This window comes from Camelina sativa, chromosome 1, assembly GCF_000633955.1.
Source record: "Camelina sativa cultivar DH55 chromosome 1, Cs, whole genome shotgun sequence".
Lineage (NCBI taxonomy): Eukaryota > Viridiplantae > Streptophyta > Magnoliopsida > Brassicales > Brassicaceae > Camelina > Camelina sativa.
The window spans coordinates 17,026,232-17,046,943 of NC_025685.1; positions in this window are offsets into that span (position 1 = coordinate 17,026,232).

A 20,712-nucleotide genomic window follows, 5' to 3' on the forward strand; every position below is an offset into this window, starting at 1 on the left:
TTTTTTTTTTTTTTTTTTTTTGATATACGTTTTCTGATAGTTTAGAGGTGATCTAATTATGATATTAGTATTAGCACACTCTAAAAAAAAAATATTATCGAACAAATTGCAACGTAGCTAGCACACTCTGACCAAAAAGATATCATCAACACTAGCTATCAGCACAGTGAAAATTTTCTTTGTATTTTTTCAACTTTTTAAGTTGAATGAGTTGAATAGTTTTTTTCAAATTCTTCCATTCAAATGGTGAAAATTGGTTGAATAATATTTTCAACTCCTTCAACCTTTACAATTGTGCAACCATTCGCAAGTCTCCTCCTTCTACCCAAAAAAAACAAAAAACCAAAATTTTCAGTGGTTTTGATCGGAAACCACCATGTATCTTCTTAACAAGAGTAATGAATGGTGACAGCCTGATCATTTTCAACTAGTTCATTAAATATCTACATTAAAACTTATGTGAATGAATATTTAATAAATTAATCATTTTTTCTTATCTCAAACTAAGCCAGATAAAAAACGTTAAGATAATAAGATGATAATTTTTTAAGAATCCTATATAAATATACTAGATAAGGACCCGCATGATGTGCGGGTTTCAATTTTTGTAAATAAAATCAAATTTAACAAAAATTTTTGTGAAAATTTATCGTACATTATTTACAAAAAATGTTTTTGCTATAGTACACTGATTTATATCTGTATACAAATATTTTATTCATGTTACCATTAAAAGTGTATTTTTTACACCTAGGTATAATGTATGTTACAATATATTATTTACCACCACCTAGAAAAACTGTATATGAAAAAATTAAGCCAACTATTATATTTCACTTTACTTTCACTTTTGCATAGTTTATTTAATCACTAAAATTGTTGGCTCAAAAAACATTTTGAATAAAAAAACAAATTACATCACAATAATATATGACTAACCATAGAGAGAACCTCGGTTCTGTCCTCTTCCCTTATGGAGAGAAACTTGCATCCAACCTCCTCCACCATGGAGAGAACCTTCGATCCGCCTTTCTCCCTTGGAGAGATAACCTTGCGTCCAACCTCCCCCACCTTTCTCCCTTATGGAGATAACTTTTCGTCCAACCTCCTCAACCATAGAGAGAACCTCGGCTCTGCCCTCCTCCTGTGTGGAGAGAACATGTTCACGTCTTTTAGCTAACTCAAAGTGGTTTTCTCCAGCGGCCAATGAAACTAAAGATCCTTTTCCAATGTCACAAAATCTTCTGATAGTAACTTTCTTTGACACACCATGATGTAGCCTCTGTCTCCAAACTCCTATGGATCTATCAACAACGATTTATGTTTTTCCAATCTATCTATGTTTGTTGTAGACTTGTGTTTGATTAGCCTATTTTATCCAACCATTAGGTTGATGACCTTCTCCTCTTTATCTCCTTTTGAGATTGAACAAATGGTAACAATTATGTTTGCATAAAAAAAAAAGTTCTATGACCAACCAATCAAGGTTGAGAAATTAGAAGAAAATTAATTTGACATAATTAATGAAATAATAGAAAATTGTAAGCACAGTAATAAATGAATCTCAAATAATTCGACGTTGAAAATATAAATTAAATAAAACAATCTACTACAATAAATTTCAAAATACAGTATTGGAAAAATAAGATGCATATATTAATCTTCCATTTTTTTGGGTTAACTTATTAATCTTACCTGTCCCAAACTGACAAATAAGAAAGTAGGAGTATATTTTGGTTTAAAAAAATAAGGAAAATTTGTCTTCCCATTATAATGTTTGACCAATAGAACAAAGTTAAAAGCAATATTTTTGAATAAATTATTTTGTTAGATGAATAATATGAGACGATCTATGTTTTATATAGAAGTGAGTATTTACATTTTTTAGAATTAATAATTTTTTGTACATTTTCTTTAATCCCTTTTCTATTTTAAGAAAAAAATTATTTTAATGAGCTTATTGTTTTTGTTTTTTAGTTTCTTGCTTCCCACTTCTTGTAATACGTACTATCGCTCGACAATAAAAACGCTTTATGTTTAATTGATCTAGTATTATATAATCTCTGTTGTTATCTTGTATTTGTGTATGCGTCTTTTTTTATGCTACCTACCCTCCAAATTAATTGAAATAATAATAACACCGTGAGAAATTTGTTAATCCCAAAAACCTTAGTTATTATGCATAAAAACTTTGTTTACACTTCAAAGTCAAAGATTGCGTAGTATGCATTACGAAATTGAGAAACAAAACAAAATTCAAAGAAATGACGATGAAAACATGTGGTAATATCTAGGAATCTATTTATATAGTTACTTCGATTAGAAAACAAAAAAATTACCTTCGAGACTTGTTCAAGAACAATGATGTGTCAAACAAAAGGTTAATAAAAAACAAAAAAAAATTTTTTACCAAGATAAAAAAGCTAGTCGAATTTATTTTGTTTGGTGAAAAATATGTCATCATCTATTTGCTTATATAGAAGGGTGTATTTACAATCCTTTTCATTTTAGGATTAAAAATCTTTTTTTAATATAATAAGATTACAATTATCTTACGCATCGTTTTACCAAGCTTGAAAACTGTGATTTCTGATCGTTAAAATTGACACGTGTCACGATCTGATGAATTACTAACTTGGAATTTAATCGTTAAAACTGACACATGTCACGATCTGGTGAGTTTTTAACTTTGATCTCTAATCGTTGAAACTAACACGTGTCACGATCTGATGAGTTACTAACTTTGATTGATGAGTTACTAACTTTGAGAACCAAGCATTATATAATAAGATATAATTCTAATAACATCATATATATAATTTATCCAAAATGCAGCTAAGATATTTGATATACTATTTGGTGATTTTTTTTTTCTATACTAGTAGCCTTGTTCTTTTTTTTTGTAATCGGTATAAACTAAACATCAACAATAGTAAATAAATGGTGGAGAAATAGTAAAGGTGTCGGTGCGACCACTTTTACGTCTTCAGTGTCGCTAGAAAAAATGACGACAATTATTTTAGTCAGTGCAACTACTTTCATGACGACAATTATTTCCCCTCGCCGAACATAGCCGCAACGATTACAAAAAGAACAAGTCATTCTCTTTTTTTTTGTCAAACCACTTGCTTTTCATTAAAACTAATAAGAAACAAGTACACATAAATGGAAGAAGAGCTCCAAAGTTTAAGACATTACAAAAGAAGGCATTCGCCAATGTCCTAAAAGAAAATATAAAATTCATCAATTTCATTTCTAAGAGAGCTATGAACCAATGGCTTGGAAGTCCACTGGCACATGTGAGGTCATGGTGAATCGAGAGGTCATCCTCAAAATCTTCGAAGGACAAATGCTTGGTCACGGTCATAGGACATGGTGACATTGAGAAAGGAATCAATGCTTTGGTTCTCGTCAGAACGAGGTTCACTACCCAAGGTAAAAGCAAGCAAGGATCCGGGTGACTATGTTTTTGTAGTCTCGGAATGCTTTGAAATCCAAAGCATAAGGATTGGATCAAATCGATAAAACGAAATAAGAACTCCTTGGTATTGGATCCGGCTGATGGGAGTGGTTGGATAAAGATGCTTGATATCATCAGATGAATAGCTTGAATGCTAATAGTCATTGAACATATCTAGTTCAAGACTATATTTACCACTTTCACTATAACGATTTAGAATACTTAGACCATAAATCTGTAGGCTTAAATAATCATGGTTCAAGTCCTTAAGATTGACTAAAGCTAGGGTTCTTTCCTGATAAATGGATACACAAAGCAGCATTGGTGATACCTTTCTCCAATGGAGTCTTCGGCCATTGAGAAGAGAAAGTCGACGCAGAGCATAATCTTCAAAAAAATGGACCTGAAATTTGTCGTTCAGAAATTAGGTAAAGGTTTATGGATTTGGCCCTTTGGAAATTTGATGGGCCGACACATGAAACAAGGTCCACAGTGGAAAACCCTAGTTTCACTGTTGGAGGCCAGGGGAGAGGTTGGATGTGGCGATTGACAGGAAGTTGCAGAAAGATATTTGGTGCAGGGTATGTTTCCGGTGAGTGGAAGAGCGTTGAAAAATAATGGAGGTCGTGGCTTGATTCGAGGTTAAAGAATAAGTCCACTGGGAAAACATTAGTTTCACAAACAATTGCCAAATTAAGAACTGAGTGTACTGACTGCCCAAAATTGATGGAGAGATTGACAGTGCTATCATCTCTGGTACGCGAACGATCAGCAGCAGGAGCAGACGGTGGCCGTGAATTGAATCGAAATCAGAAATTAAGTCCACTCGGGAAAATCCTAGTTTCTCAAGCAAATGCCAAGATGAAGGAAAAGTACAGCGTTTACCCGAGTTATGTAGAGAGTTTTGCTGAGAAAAGAGCATCTCTGGTGAGTAAACAATCGGTAGGAGCATACTATGGTCGTGGTTTGGTTTGGGAAGAGAGGTCAAGAGAATTTAAAAGGGTTAAACAAGAGGAAAAACTGGGGAAATAAATTGCAAAATAGAAAATTAAAAAAAATAGATCAGAGACGAAAAGGAGCTGAAACAGTGGAATCCTGATGTCGGCGAATAGTAGCACCGCTGGTGTCGGAAATATTGGCCAGAAGAAGATTCTCGAAAATTGTGTCTGGAAGCTTTTTTATTAGACCGTCGAGAATTTTGAGCAAGTCACTCTCTTTCTTGTATATTATACAATTGTTTGGCAGAAGTCACAGATCTTAAAAAATAATAATATGATACCATTTAATAATTTAATTTGAAACAATACAATCAATCATAGAAAATATTGTATAAGAACATATGATGGCAAAATATTCATTTAAGACTGTGATTGGTGACATAGGCAAAGCGGAATTGAGAAGAATAAAGTAAAACCATATTTTGTACATTATTCAGATAAAAGATAACAATTTGCGGTTTTCAACAAAAAAAGAAAAGAAAAAGATGCGGATTTTTAGGTGTAATATTACACAGGAGCGCAAATCAACACCTCAACATACTTTTATCCAGCGGTTTTAGTTAAAATCCGCAACCATCATTGACGAGTGGATAAAAACCTTTTTTTTTGTTTACTAAAATTTGTTATGTGTATATATCTTTTCAAAAATCACATATACAAGTAAAAAAATCTTAAATATTTTTAATCTATTAATAATTTAATTAATATATAGTTATAACTTATTTATTATAATCACACTTTATAGAGTCTCATTCATTAAATATATGTTTTTTATATTTTGGAGTGTTTTTGTTCTCAATAATACAAAGGGGTCATGTGATTCAATACTTATCAATCTATACTTTCGTAATGCAAAATTTTATTATAGTAATAGGTTATCTATTCCATTTGTAAATAGATAAATATAACTAGTGTATTTAGTATTTTATTGTGATAATAATCTATTTTAATAATATTTAATGTATAAAATCAACTTAGTTAATAAAAATTAGAATTTCATTAAAACAAAACATACAACAATATACACTCAGACTAGTTATTATTTATTTTTATTTTTTTGAAACAAATTATTATTGATTTATTTATTTATAACATATTTATATATTATTGTGAACCGCAATTATTTACAGATTTCTAACATATTTAGATTTATTTTTTGAAACAATTGTATTGTGAACCGCAATTATTTTTCACCAATCAAGAGTCAGTCATTACCGCTAATTTTAAATAAACCACACTTGTCTCCCAAATTTATTTATCCCACATGAACCGCAGTTGAACTGTACTGCTTTATCAAACTTTTTGTTCCGAACAGCTAAATACGCGTTACCACTCGGAACCTATGTTTTGTGTATTTTTATAAACTGATGATGAAACCGCGCACAAATTTCTATAACTTACAAAAATGAAAACTTGTGTTCACTTTCTACCCATATGTAAATAGGTATGGTTTACTGAAAACCGCTTCTATTAGGTATTTCAATAATAAAAGTCAGTTCTATATATAAATAAATACGTGTTTGAGTTTGTATATACATTTGTACATCTATTTGTAAGAAGATATTGAGTTGAAACCACCCGACCCGTTTTTCTTTTTTTAAATATAATTATTAACTAATGGTCTCATACCCACTATCCACCTAACCACTGTAACATCCGGAATCCCGGTTTTGTGCACTTTGTGCATCGATCGATGCAAGGTCAGTTTTGTGCGGTTCGACTTAAGCTAAATGTTTCATTTTGTTTTAGGAGAACCCTTGAGTCGATTATAAAAGGGGATTTGTCATTTTGTGGCCGAGTTTTAGCCACTTTTGAGAGGAAAGAAGTTCTTGCTGTTCTTTAGGTTTTTGGTGAATTTTTTGGGAGTTTAAAGCTTTTCCTATAGAGATCTGTAGCTGGGATCATTGTAGGAGCTTCCTGGAAGTGTTTCTGTTCCTGTTTAAGGTTCAGAATCTTCTTGGCAAAAGTAATTGCATGACCATGGCTTATCTAAGCTTGAAATTTCTCTGATCTGCTTGCTTTATGTGTTTTATGTGTTTTATTGGCTTGCTAGTACATTGTTGAGTCGATAGAGGTTTTGGGAAGCTTTTTGTGGCTTTGGTTTGTGTGTTTTGGTGGTTTAGGGATGAAGATCCGGCGAGAAGCTTCGGGGAAAATGGTGTTCGACATGTGCATCGGTCTCTTGGACCGTCTTTATAATCAACCATGCCTTTTACCCATTGGATTTGAAACTGCAACAATACTACAATGTTTTTTTAAAATTTTAATACAGATATGCTTTCTCTTTTTTTTTGTGGCAAAACAAATACACAAAAAAATATTCTTCTTCTCTTCTTTCTCTATTAAACTATAAATAAAAAATAAAGAACCAAAATGTTAGGGGTGTCAAATTGGTTAAACCAAACCAAACCATTGAGTTTTAGTGTTTAATGGGTGATGATTCAACCCAACTCATTTAGCAAATGGTTTGGATCAAACCACAACCCATTTAGCTTAATGGATTAATGGGTTAAATGAGTTGACCCACTTTGTATCATCATGAGACTATGTATAATTTTACAAAATCAATAAATCATCAAAGCTTGTGTAATTTTATAGATAAACTGTTTATGATAAGCATGATATATGTCTCTGTTCAGATTTTGAAAACCATAAATTTTAAACAAAAATAATCCAGAAAATAATATCATTGTTTTCAGTTGTCTTCTAAAATCTTCTTCTAAGATATCTTCTTTAATCTTCTATTCTTCTTCAAGCTGTCTTTGACACCATTGCTTCCCTCACATTCCTTTATCTTCTTCTAAGCTGTCTTTGACACCCCATCATCTCCATCTAAAATCAAACTCTACACATGAGTTTAAAATTGTATCTACAAAGGCCGAAATCATCTCCATCTGAAAACAAATTCTACACATAAAATAAAACTCAAATGTGTAATTGTAAATAATTGAAAGACAAAAACAAGAAACAAACACTTGACGTTTGGCGTTTTCCACCATTCCTTAAAACCACAAAACTGAAACAAAAGATTCACTACGCATCAAACACTCAAACTCAAACATTCTAGATCATAACGTTCTTTACGCATCAAACACTCAAACTCAAAATTTCACTACACATCAAACACTCAAACTCAAACCCAAACAAAACTGAAACAAAAGAAAGACAAGAGAACCTCTGAATGGTGGTGGTTTTAAGTCTATGGTCTTGTGGGGAAGGAAGTACCAACAGAATGTTCTCCCGCAGAATTTGGATATGATTGAATAAGAACTGTCTCGCTATTTTCATCTACAATTTATAAGAGAAAAATTAAGTAATTTAAACTAATCCATGTAAAGCAAACTGATAAACTATACTTTCTCTTACCTTCACCATCCACCTTGTAACCATGTATCGAAGAACGGGTACTTAACAGATCTTCGACATTTCTTGGAAGAAGACGGCTCTTGTATTTTGCTAATCAAATGAGCTCCAATACTAAAGGAAGACTCAACAGCTACGGTGGTTATGGGAATGCTAAGAATGTCCATGGCCATGTAGGTTAAGGCACCAAAACGATGTATGTTCTCTCTCCAATAATGCAACACATTTAGATGAGGATGACTTTTCATCTCTAATTGGCTCCTCTGAGTACATACGCAAAGCTGACTTGCCTTCTTCAATATAATATGGGACATCATCCAAGTCAAACAAATCATGTTTCATTACAATTTAAACACATTAGAAACTTAAACAATTAAACATGTATCATTACAATTCAAACAAACTTAAAATTACAAGTACAGAAACTAAAATCTTGTATGTCTAAGCTTCCTCGACCTCTTTTAAGAACATAAGAATCTGATCTTGCAGAACTCACAACTGGAGTCAAAGGAATTTTTTTTCAATATTCTTGAAAGAGTTTATAAAGCTCACTCTCAAGGTGATTAATCTTTGCTTGTGAACTAAATGGATCAAGTTCATCATCACAACGCTTCAAAAAGTCTAAATTTCATTCGAGGATCTAGAATAGCTCCTAAAGCAAGTATAACACTGTATTGTTCCCAATATTTATCATATCTCAGCCTCATCTTAAATATCATCTCTCTAATTATGTTGTCATCATGATTCCTACTCACTTCCAACAAACACTGAATCTTCCATACATGCCCAAAGTACAAGTTGGAAGAAGACTAACTACTATGAATCGTTAAACTTACATCAGCTCTAGGCTAAAACAAATGGTCTAGTAAGCAGGTAATATTTGTGCTTCTGTCACAAACCCATATTGATGCAGCAAAATAGTGGAGGAGTGTTGATCAATAAAGTAAGCCTTATAGAAACGAGAAACAATATAAGATCTACTAACGAAGAGCATTTGTGAAAAACTATAATTCCAACATATACATAGGAACTGGATAACCAGAAATGATTGTAGACCAGATGATATATGGAGAGTAAAGTACTGACTTATAAGAAGAAGAAGAGGAAGAAGAATACGGAGGTGACACAAAGTGGAGCTCTCATCTTAAACCAAATTTAAGCGCTAAGTGTTTCCTATGAAAGAATTTTTTAGATCGCCAAGAAAAACAATCGGGATAATGAAAACAGAGAAAAATGAAGATGACAATCTAATACAAACAAAAACAATGTTAGACATTTGTCTTAAAACCCTCATCAAGCAATAAGTTCTAACAACTTAAAAGTCTCGTCCTCAACAAGATCTAGAGTATGGAGCAAAAATGATGTTAAGTTGTTACCACACAAAGGAGAAAAAATCTATGAATAATATTTTGAGTTGGGCATAAAAAATATTTACATAAGAAGCTAAATTTTAATTTAAATAAATCTGGGTATTTATGGTTCTAAATATTTTTTAATAACACAAAAGATATAGCAGTTTACGGTTATATTAATTATTTATATTTTTACTAATCTACTCATACAAATATTATAGTATCAATATATATATATAACTTTGTTATGAACCGCAATTATTCTTTTCATCAATCGAAAATTGCTTTGTACCACTAACTCAGTATAAACCGCACTTGTCCCGTAAATATATTTTTTACGCATGAACCGCAGTTGAACAATTCCGCACTATCAATTTTTTTGTCCCGCACAATCAAGTACGATGTTACCATTTGGACCCTTAACTGTCATCATTCACAACCTTTAATATGTAAAACCAAACTTATTCCACATAACGCATTTCCCGCAGTTGAACCATTTCGCACTTTTAGGCTTTGGTTGGCAACCACTAGATGCGGATTTTAAATATGAAAAACGCATTGCTTGCACCAATCACAAGTTTTTTCACAATTTGCGTTTTTTTCCTAAAAGAAAAAAAAACATATACAGTTTTCTCCAAAGAATATAGCCTTGTCCCGCTTTTTCCAAAAGATGCACCATTTACCCTACGGTTTTCGAGAAAAAACACTCATGTGTATAATTTTTAGATTTTTATTATAATAATTATTGTATATCTTTTTTTTGTCAACTATTGTATATCTTTTTATCTACATGATACATATGCAAATAAAAAATAAAAAATAACTTCTCAGTTTTCTTTCTCATATTAAAGTAATTTTTAGAATGCATTAAAAAAATCATTTTTAATAATAGATAGTAGTAATTTTAGTAATATATATGCATATATAACCAATTTTCCTAATAACAAATATTTTTTTTTTTGAAACTTTTAATATAATAACAAATGGCTTTATATTTAAAAATTTTGGTATTTAAAATTTAGAAATTAAATATTTTATTTATTAATAAAAAATGAAAATATAAAATTATACTAGTTATTAATAAAAGAATATGAATTTCATACCGCAAATTATTTTTGTCCAATCAAACATTATTTTGTACCGCTTATTTTGGAGTAACCGCACTTGTACCGCAAATACATTTGTCCCGTACGTATCGCAATTGAACTGTACCGCACTATCAAATTATTTTTCCCGCACTACTAAATCTGCGGTTGTCATTCGGAACCTTAGTTTACCTTATCTGCACTTTCAAAATCGCAATTAATATTAGTATGTCCCGCACTAATAATAGAGTTATATATATATATATATTTTTTTGTATGAAAGACTTATTAAAAATAAGTCAAAAACATTACCTATAATACAATGAGAAATAATAGTGAGAGAGAGAGAAATTTGTTTTCTCTTTATAAATATACCTATTTGTTATATTAATCAAAAAGTGTAATATCCTGTGTTTTATAAATCCGCTGGGTAAATACTTGGTTGATTTGAAAAGCGGTTTGTGTAACGCCCGCGAACCAATTTCTGGGATTTTGGTTAGGGTGTCGATCGACACCACTTTTGGTGTCGGTCAACACCGTTTGCAGACGGTTTGATGGGTTCGATTTTAATCATCCGGTTTGCGTGGTTGGTTTAGGGGAAGCCCTAAACTCGAGTTTAAAGGGGGAACTCGACTTATTTCGTCCTTTTAGCCGTTTTTGACAGAGAAACAGAGAGAAGAAGGAGAAAACGTTTTTGAAAGAGATTTGTGAGATCCTTGGCTGTTCTTGAGAGATCTGTTACTGTGGAGTGAAGATCTTGTGCTAGGAACAAAGGAGAAGGCTTCTAAGTGTTGGATACGTCGTGGTTGAGTCAGAATCTTCCTGCAAAAGAGTGAGTGCATGACCATGGCTTATCTAAGCCTGATAATCCTTTGTTTGATTGATTTGCTGTGTTTTGTGGTGTTGTTCTTGCTTGTGGTGGTTGTGTTATGGTTGCTATAGGTTCTTGACGCTTTTGGGTGAGTTTGGAGCGGATTGGAGATGATTGGAAATGGAGATTCGTCGATCGGCTTTGCGCAGAACACGACTGCGGAGTCGGTGTCGGTCGACACCATGTTGGTTTCGGTCGACACCATATTGGTTTCGGTCGACACCAACTTGTCTGATTCGTGATTTTCCTGGTTTGTTGTGTTTGTTTGTTGTTTGTTAAACATTGGAATCTCAGTTGCTTGTGTGTATAGCCCAGTAGATGGGAGGATTGTCTCACTAAGTATTTATGATAATACTTACACATCTCAATTGTTGTTTGTGGTGTGCAGGTATGTGACATAGAATCATGGCGATGAGGAGGATGATGATCTAGGGACTCGTTTGTGTGTTGGTGGTTACATTGTTTATGTTGGAACCTTGGATAGAGTTATGATAGGTTGTTGGATAGATCGGTTAGGAGTGTTATTGTATTGATGATGTATTGGTTTTGTATTATTGGTATGTTTCCGTTGTGCTTAATGGTTATTGCTGGTTTAATGATGAGTTGTGGTTTGGGGTGGTTAATTAAGTAGTATGGGATGTTTAATTATATATATTGTTTTTATTAAAAAAAAAGAACGGGTCGGGTTGTTTCAGTTAGGTATCAGAGCCTTTACGGTTCTAGGATGGTTAAGTGGATGGTTAAAGCGGTTAGGAATTTAATTGGGTGAATTATTTTCCTTTTTGCTTGATGCATGATGTTGTGTGATGGAATTGATTATGAGTAGTTAGTTAATTTGCATGCGGTATGGAGTCCTAGTATCATCCTCTTCGAGCCTTCAATGAGATTCCACGGTAAGATGTGTGTTTGTGTGTGGTTTGAATTGTGTACTTAGCTTTCTGTTCTGGGTAGTGCAGATGGTTATGGGCGGAGCTGTTGCTGGTCGTGGACGCGGACGTGATCGGGGATGCGGTCGTGGTCGTGGTTGTGGTAGGGGCAGAGTCCTAGTAGTGAGTGAGTCTGTTGAGCAGAGTGTGACAGCTGAGGGTGTCAGCGAGTCGTAGGACTTCCAGGAGGGGTCCATGAGTGTGGCCGGTGGTGGTACTGATAGGAACGTAGGCGCTGAGGGGGTCGGTGTGGGCGGTGTCGGTGCCCGAGTGGCCGGTGGTGCTAGGGTTCCGGGTGTGGGAATCCCAGCAGGTGGAGCCCCTATGGGAGGTGTGGACCTGGCGGGCTTGTTGAGACATATGTTGGAGCGGATACCAGGATTGGGTCCGGCTCAGGCTCAGCAAGTGCCACCAGTGAGAGCTCATGCTCGTTATTTGTCTATGCTGAAGGAGATGCATAAACTTGATACTGCGCGGTTTTCGGGTGGTTCGGATCCTATCGCTGCAGATGCATGGAGGACGAGTGTGGAACGTAACTTCCAGACTCTGAGATGTCCTGTGGAGTTTTGGGTGGATATAGGGGTCTACAATTTGGTTGGTGATGCTCAAGTGTAGTGGAGATCAGTGGCGGCTAGGAGAGTGCAGAGGGAGATGACTTGGGCTGACTTTGTGGAGGAGTTCAACCGCAANTGGTTTGAATTGTGTACTTAGCTTTCTGTTCTGGGTAGTGCAGATGGTTATGGGCGGAGCTGTTGCTGGTCGTGGACGCGGACGTGATCGGGGATGCGGTCGTGGTCGTGGTTGTGGTAGGGGCAGAGTCCTAGTAGTGAGTGAGTCTGTTGAGCAGAGTGTGACAGCTGAGGGTGTCAGCGAGTCGTAGGACTTCCAGGAGGGGTCCATGAGTGTGGCCGGTGGTGGTACTGATAGGAACGTAGGCGCTGAGGGGGTCGGTGTGGGCGGTGTCGGTGCCCGAGTGGCCGGTGGTGCTAGGGTTCCGGGTGTGGGAATCCCAGCAGGTGGAGCCCCTATGGGAGGTGTGGACCTGGCGGGCTTGTTGAGACATATGTTGGAGCGGATACCAGGATTGGGTCCGGCTCAGGCTCAGCAAGTGCCACCAGTGAGAGCTCATGCTCGTTATTTGTCTATGCTGAAGGAGATGCATAAACTTGATACTGCGCGGTTTTCGGGTGGTTCGGATCCTATCGCTGCAGATGCATGGAGGACGAGTGTGGAACGTAACTTCCAGACTCTGAGATGTCCTGTGGAGTTTTGGGTGGATATAGGGGTCTACAATTTGGTTGGTGATGCTCAAGTGTAGTGGAGATCAGTGGCGGCTAGGAGAGTGCAGAGGGAGATGACTTGGGCTGACTTTGTGGAGGAGTTCAACCGCAAGTATTTTCTGAGAGAGGCACTAGACCGATTGGAGGTGCAGTTTCTTCAGCTATCTTAGGGGACTCGGTCAGTGCGGGAGCTGGACTTAGAGTTCAGTCGACTCNTCGTGGTTGTGGTAGGGGCAGAGTCCTAGTAGTGAGTGAGTCTGTTGAGCAGAGTGTGACAGCTGAGGGTGTCAGCGAGTCGTAGGACTTCCAGGAGGGGTCCATGAGTGTGGCCGGTGGTGGTACTGATAGGAACGTAGGCGCTGAGGGGGTCGGTGTGGGCGGTGTCGGTGCCCGAGTGGCCGGTGGTGCTAGGGTTCCGGGTGTGGGAATCCCAGCAGGTGGAGCCCCTATGGGAGGTGTGGACCTGGCGGGCTTGTTGAGACATATGTTGGAGCGGATACCAGGATTGGGTCCGGCTCAGGCTCAGCAAGTGCCACCAGTGAGAGCTCATGCTCGTTATTTGTCTATGCTGAAGGAGATGCATAAACTTGATACTGCGCGGTTTTCGGGTGGTTCGGATCCTATCGCTGCAGATGCATGGAGGACGAGTGTGGAACGTAACTTCCAGACTCTGAGATGTCCTGTGGAGTTTTGGGTGGATATAGGGGTCTACAATTTGGTTGGTGATGCTCAAGTGTAGTGGAGATCAGTGGCGGCTAGGAGAGTGCAGAGGGAGATGACTTGGGCTGACTTTGTGGAGGAGTTCAACCGCAAGTATTTTCTGAGAGAGGCACTAGACCGATTGGAGGTGCAGTTTCTTCAGCTATCTTAGGGGACTCGGTCAGTGCGGGAGCTGGACTTAGAGTTCAGTCGACTCCTGTCTTATGGAGGTCGGTGATGGAGTCTGAGGTGGCTCAGATCAGGAGGTTCATGAGGGCGCTTCGTGAGGACTTGAGGGTCCACTGCAGAGGGAGGAGTTATGCTACGAGGACGGAGCTGGTGGAGACTGCAGAGGAGATAGAGGATGACTTGAGGTCACAGGTAGTGGTGGTCAGTCCAGCGGTTCAGACAGAGCAGACTTTGGAGCAGAACATTCCGAGCAAGGGAAAAAATTCGGAGCAAAGGCATAAGAGGAAGCGGGAAGACACGTCAGGTATGCAGCAAGGTGGGCGAGGGTGCTTCGGATGTGGAAGCAGGAACCACAAGTTGGCAGACTGTCCAAAGAAAAGTGATCCACAAGAATATTGTCGATCGTGTTACCATTGTGGGGAGGAGGGGTACATTAGGCCTTTCTGTCCTAAGTGGAGGCAGATAATGGAGGGTGCGGCACAACCGAAGGGAGGACCGGGTGCTCAACCTGGAGTTTAGTTTGGCTTTTGTTTATTTTTATTTTCAGCTTTGTATTTTCGTTTGGAGTTGTAAACGTTTATTGCACTTGAGGTTTTAATAAAATGGAGTTATTTGGTTTTTGGAATTTGTGGACCTTGTGGAAAAGGAAATTGTTCGGGAGTTCTATAAATGGAAAGTTGCCATACATAGTTAGTTTCTAAAAATAGAAAGTTCTATGAATAGTTAGAACTTGTATATTAGTGGAGTGGGTGTTTGTAAACACCGAAGTGTTTGAGATGTTAGTAGGGAGGCCTGGGGGTGGCCATGGCAGTGGTGATATTCTTGGAGAGGATATGGTGTTGGTAGGACATTGAGATGTTCTACGCGGATCACGGGGGGTGGTCCGGGTTGGAGAAATGCTTATAGACGTTATGATCGTTTGCTAGAGGGATGGGGGGTCTTGAAAAACTCATGAGGAGATGGGGTTCTCCTGAGGGGACGGGGGGTTCCCTAGATACCGATAGCTCGAAGGACTGCGGTCCCGAGGGTGGCAGAGGAGATGGGGGTTCTCCTGAGGAGATGCGGGTTCTCCTGAGGAGATGCGGGTTCTCCTGATACCAAGATCTTGAGGGTGACGACCCGAGGGTGAGACGGTATGGCTGGAAGACAAGGGGTTTGAGAGTGTGATCGGTATGGCTTGAAGGTTACGACCTAAGAGCAGATGAGTTGGTGGCAAAAGTGTCAAGGACATGGGGATAAGAATGGTAACCGGATGTAGATTTCTGAGATTGATGGGGGTTCAATCTCAGGGTTACGGTGGAGATCAGATGCGGATCTCGGGGTTGATGGGGGTTTAATCTTGGAATTTCTGTGTGTTGATCGGGAGGGTCAGGTGTATGCTGGTCAGGGGGACCAGAGTGGTTATGATTGGGAGAGTATGGTTTGGATTGACCAGTGGGGGCAGGACTTTGTTGGTCGGCGGGGTCAGGATTGTGTGGACTAGTGTTGCCATGGTTGCGGCAGACCAGATGGTTGGATGGTACAACCCGTTGCGGCGGTGGTTTGATTAGTTTTGCGGATGGGTGGCAGTGTGTTCAGATTCGAGGACGAATCATTTGTTAAAAGTGGTTCGTGTAACGCCCGCAAACCAATTTCTGGGATTTTGGTTAGGGTGTCGATCAACACCACTTCTGGTGTCGGTCGACACCGTTTGCAGACAGTTTAATGGGTTTGATTTTAATCGTCCCGTTTGCGTGGTTGGTTTAGGGGAAGCCCTAAACTCGAGTTTAAAAGGGGAACTCGACTTATTTCGTCCTTTTAGCCGTTTTTGACAGAGAAGCAGAGAGAAGAAGGAGAAAACGTTTTTGAGAGAGATTTGTGAGATCCTTGGCTGTTCTTGAGAGATCTGTTACTGTGGAGTGAAGATCTTGTGCTAGGAACAAAGGAGAAGGCTTCTAATTGTTGGATACGTCGTGGTTAAGTCAGAATCTTCCTGCAAAAGAGTGAGTGCATGACCATGGCTTATCTAAGCCTGATAATCCTTTGTTTGATTGATTTGCTGTGTTTTGTGGTGTTTTCTTGCTTGTGGTGGTTGTGTTATGGTTGCTATAGGTTCTTGAAGCTTTTGGGTGAGTTTGGAGCGGATTGGAGATGATTGGAAATGGAGATTCGTCGATCGGCTTTGTATTGATGATGTATTGGTTTTGTATTATTAGTATGTTTCTGCTGTGCTTAATGGTTATTGCTGGTTTAATGATGAGTTGTGGTTTGGGGTGGTTAATTAAGTAGTATGAGATGCTTAATTATATATATTGTATTTATTAAAAAAAAAAAAAACGGGTCGGGTTGTTTCAGTTCGTATCTTTGTCTATGAAACGGCCTGACCCGTTTATTTTTTTTAATAATAGTAAATAATAAATAATAAATAAATAAAGTCAATTGGTGACAGCTTGTCCTGTGGAAAGGTTGTTAAAGGGTGAGGAACAGGGTTCGAGGAACGCCTGACGCAATAACCTATTGGTGGATTGGGATATCCACAATGATGGGTTAAGATCGATGTCCTGCAGGGCCATGTTGGGATCCGTTGGGACAGCTAGCAGTGAGGCTAGTGGGGTCCGCGAACAGTCCGTTGGGGCAACTAGCAGTGAGGCTAGTGGAGTCTATAGGACGGGTTGTTACAGTCTAGTAGTTAATTCTGCAATTTTTTTTTGTTTTTTTGAAAAATGCCCAAATACAATAATTGTGTTGACTGGTGAAATTTTAGCGTTATTGATAAAATATGAAGAAAAAACACGCCATGTTTTTTTATTGTACATTTTCAAAAATACTCACTTTCCCATGTTTTTTTTTAAAAATACCCATCCATGTTGACAATTTTTTAAACTACCCCTATTTATGTACAAAATGACCAAGTTACCCTTTCTTTAAATGACAACTAGAATCAAAAAAAAATCCCGCCAAAAATAAAAAAAATTCCCGCCAAAATTGAAAAATATTCCCGTCAAAAATTATTTTTTCCCGCCAAATTTTTTGAAATTTATACCTTTTAAAAACCTTGTAAACTCTTTTAAAACTCTTGTAAAATCGTTTACGAAGTGTTTAAAAATCTTTTTAAAACCTTATGAAAACCTTGTAAGAGCGTTTACAAGGTGTTTAAATACCTTGTAAACCTTTTACATAGTTTTAAAAACGTTTACAAGGTGTTTAATAAACTTTTAAAAACATTTTTAAAAACATTTTGAAAACCTTTTAAAAACCTTTTAAAAACTTTGTAAAATTTTTTTGGCGGGAAATTTTTTATAAAATTTTTTGGCGAGAACATATATTGGAAATTTTTTTGGCGGAAAAATTTTGTTTTTCTTTTTATTGAATAAAATATTTTTCATCTAAGGGTAAAATGGTCATTAAAAATAAAGAGTGACAAAAAATGACCAAATAAAGGGGTATTTTTTAAAATGTATATCAAAAAGGGTATTTTTAACAAATTCTCATTTTTTATTCACCATTCACGACTTAAATTTCACATAAAAACTTACAATATATTTAATAAAATGAGACAAACAGATAATCCTAAAACATCTTATGAAATGGGAAATAGGGAGTTTAGTCTAATTTTGCTATTATATTTATGTTTAAACTGCTTAAGAACATTATAAATAATTTTATCCTGCTTTTTATATTTACTTGTATAAGTATAAGCATTATCGGGCTTCAACTTCATAATCTAGTGTTAAATATATAGTAACCATGCACACTTTTTCTAATCTTTGAACGTGTATCATTTTTCTTTGGATAGACTCATTCATAATAAATATTAAGATACTCATCATTACTTTAAGTTAATGAATGTTTTTTTCACAAGTGAGTACAATTAAATGATTAATATATAGCCTTAAATAAATTTTGTAGTGTCTAAATTTATCATCTCCTTATAAATATTATTTGTCGACATCAAATTTGTAATATTGCATAAATGATGAAACATCGCTATATTACATGATAGAAATTTTCTATATTTGTATCTTTCTAAAATTATATGTTGAAATATTTTATAAAACTGATTTTAAAAATTATCACTTTCTATATAAATTAATACCTCTATAATTTAATAAGATGATAGAGTTATGAACTTTTCTTAACATATAGAGGTTTACTGTATTTCTATGATCTATAATGGAAACAAGCAAATTTTAACTCCTTTACGCGCAGAGTTGAAAGCTTTAATAGGTTGATAACCTACACAATACTAGCGTAAGAGTTCAGAGCCATATTGGATTTAGCTAGTGTTGGATTTCCTAATATATTGTTCAAAATTAGTAAAGATGGTGTCATATTTAGATGATTGGTCACAGACTCACAGTATTTTCAGATTGAAAGTATATTTATGGGTTTCTCTATTGTTTTGTGTTTATTTCACATTTCATACAATCTTAATGGTACGGCGGATTGTTTTGTTTGTAGTGCCTCTTTTTGTATTTAAACACTGTCATTCTGGTTTAGAAAAAAAAAAGATGGATCGGAAAAAACTAATTTTAGAACCGAATATGTGTTTAGAGTGTTGACTCTCAATCTTACATATGAATGATGAGTCTCGATGCAGCACGCCACCCATTAATATATACACTATATGAGTTGTTGGAAAACATATAAGGAGATCATGATCAAGTGGGTAGTAGAATATTACTACTATTATCCATCATTGGTATTACTAAGCCATGCTTTTTAAGGTAACCTTAAATTTGGATCTGGGACATAGAAAACGAGGTCTCAATAACAGCTTCTACATTTTCCTTTATTATCTTATGTTAGATTCTTCATCTATTTAAACTCCCACTTGCGTTGATCGTACCAGCGAACATTGGATCTAGATTCTTAATGTCTGTAATCAGCTTTGGTAAACAAATTTTCTCTTAATTTCACAATTTATATATATATGCTATTCGATTACTTATGCGGCTAGATAAAGTGGGAATATTTTTAGAATGCTTTAATCGAACTGGAAATCAAAAATTTACGATCATTCATGCCAGAAAAACTTAAATAAATTAAGAACCCTTCTGTTGTTATTAACTATATATAACATAAGTTCGAGAGATCTTCTAAGAAGTTCTTGTTTTTATAAATGCATCAATAACCACCCTAATGCATTGAAAACCACTTCAAAAATAACAAATATATAAGCAAGTACAATCACCCTCAACAATGAGTTACGTACAAAAAGAATTTGGAAATTACTGTTGCCAATACAGCAATACTTCAAGTTCACGAAGCTTTTGAACCTACTTTTCAATGTTGATGCTCATGTTACTGATATAACATTGAGCTAGTTACATGGTTAATATAAATAATGGACTGAATGCAAAGTATAAAAACATCATAAATGTTATTAAATGGTACGTCATTTTGTCACTACATCCATATATTGCTTCTTGAAGAATGTCATCTTCAAAGAAAGGTTGAGTCACGGTAGTCATGCTTCATCAACAAATTTTTTAGCATTGCTACTCAAACAAATATCCTCCATCACTAACAACCAATCTAAATACAACAACTTTTGTAAAAATCGAAGAAAATATTAAAAGGTAAAAACAAAGAACAAAAAGTTAGATTATATTTTCGAATCGGACTAACTCTTGATTTATATTCATATATATACACTCAAATTTAATGTACAAATTCTAAAATCTACTCAATGTAATATGAACTTTACAAATGGAGGCAATAAGAAACTTTTGATAGCTCAAATTTTGACTCTTCCGTTAGTCAGTCAATATATATGTATATGCCACATTTTTCTATATCGTTTGAACTTAACTCAATGACCGAGGATTAAAGTTGAAGATAATATACATTAGTACATTACTTAATATAATAGTCCAAAACTGTCCTCTATCCGACTTTGTAAACCTCAGAAAAATCAAAACCAAAAAAAAGAAGATGATGCCATAAAGTAAAATAAATAATAAAAATAGTGGTGAAAGAGTTCCATCATCGGACGACAGTGCAAGTACAGCACCAGCTCTGCCAAAAGCCAAAAATACAAAAGACCTTACACATATATTGTCAAGTTTACAGAAAGATACTAGAACTGTTTAAAATAAACCCTCGGAGTATACAAAAGCATCTCTTTGAGATACACGTGTTGGTAATCTATTGATTGATTCAATACCACCTTGTAATAACGCCCCACGATTCGTGGTTGTGTACACCTGAGAGTCCAAGGATATTTTGAGCTTACGCGCTTGTGTCTACGCTTGACCGGTACTCGCTCTTCTCGTCGCGATCTTAGCTTACTTACGAGGTCAAAGGTTTGACTAAATCAGACTTGCGCTTAAAATAGCGAGTATAAAGATTTACCATACTCTCGCAAGTGGGTTTTTATTGAAACTACTCTTTGTAATAAAACCAGCAGTGGTTTTGTCTAAATCCGCTGTCTTGCCATATATACCACAAACAGAAACCACAGAAGACATCTTTTTGAGAAGGGAAAAAAAAAAAAAAAAAAAAAAA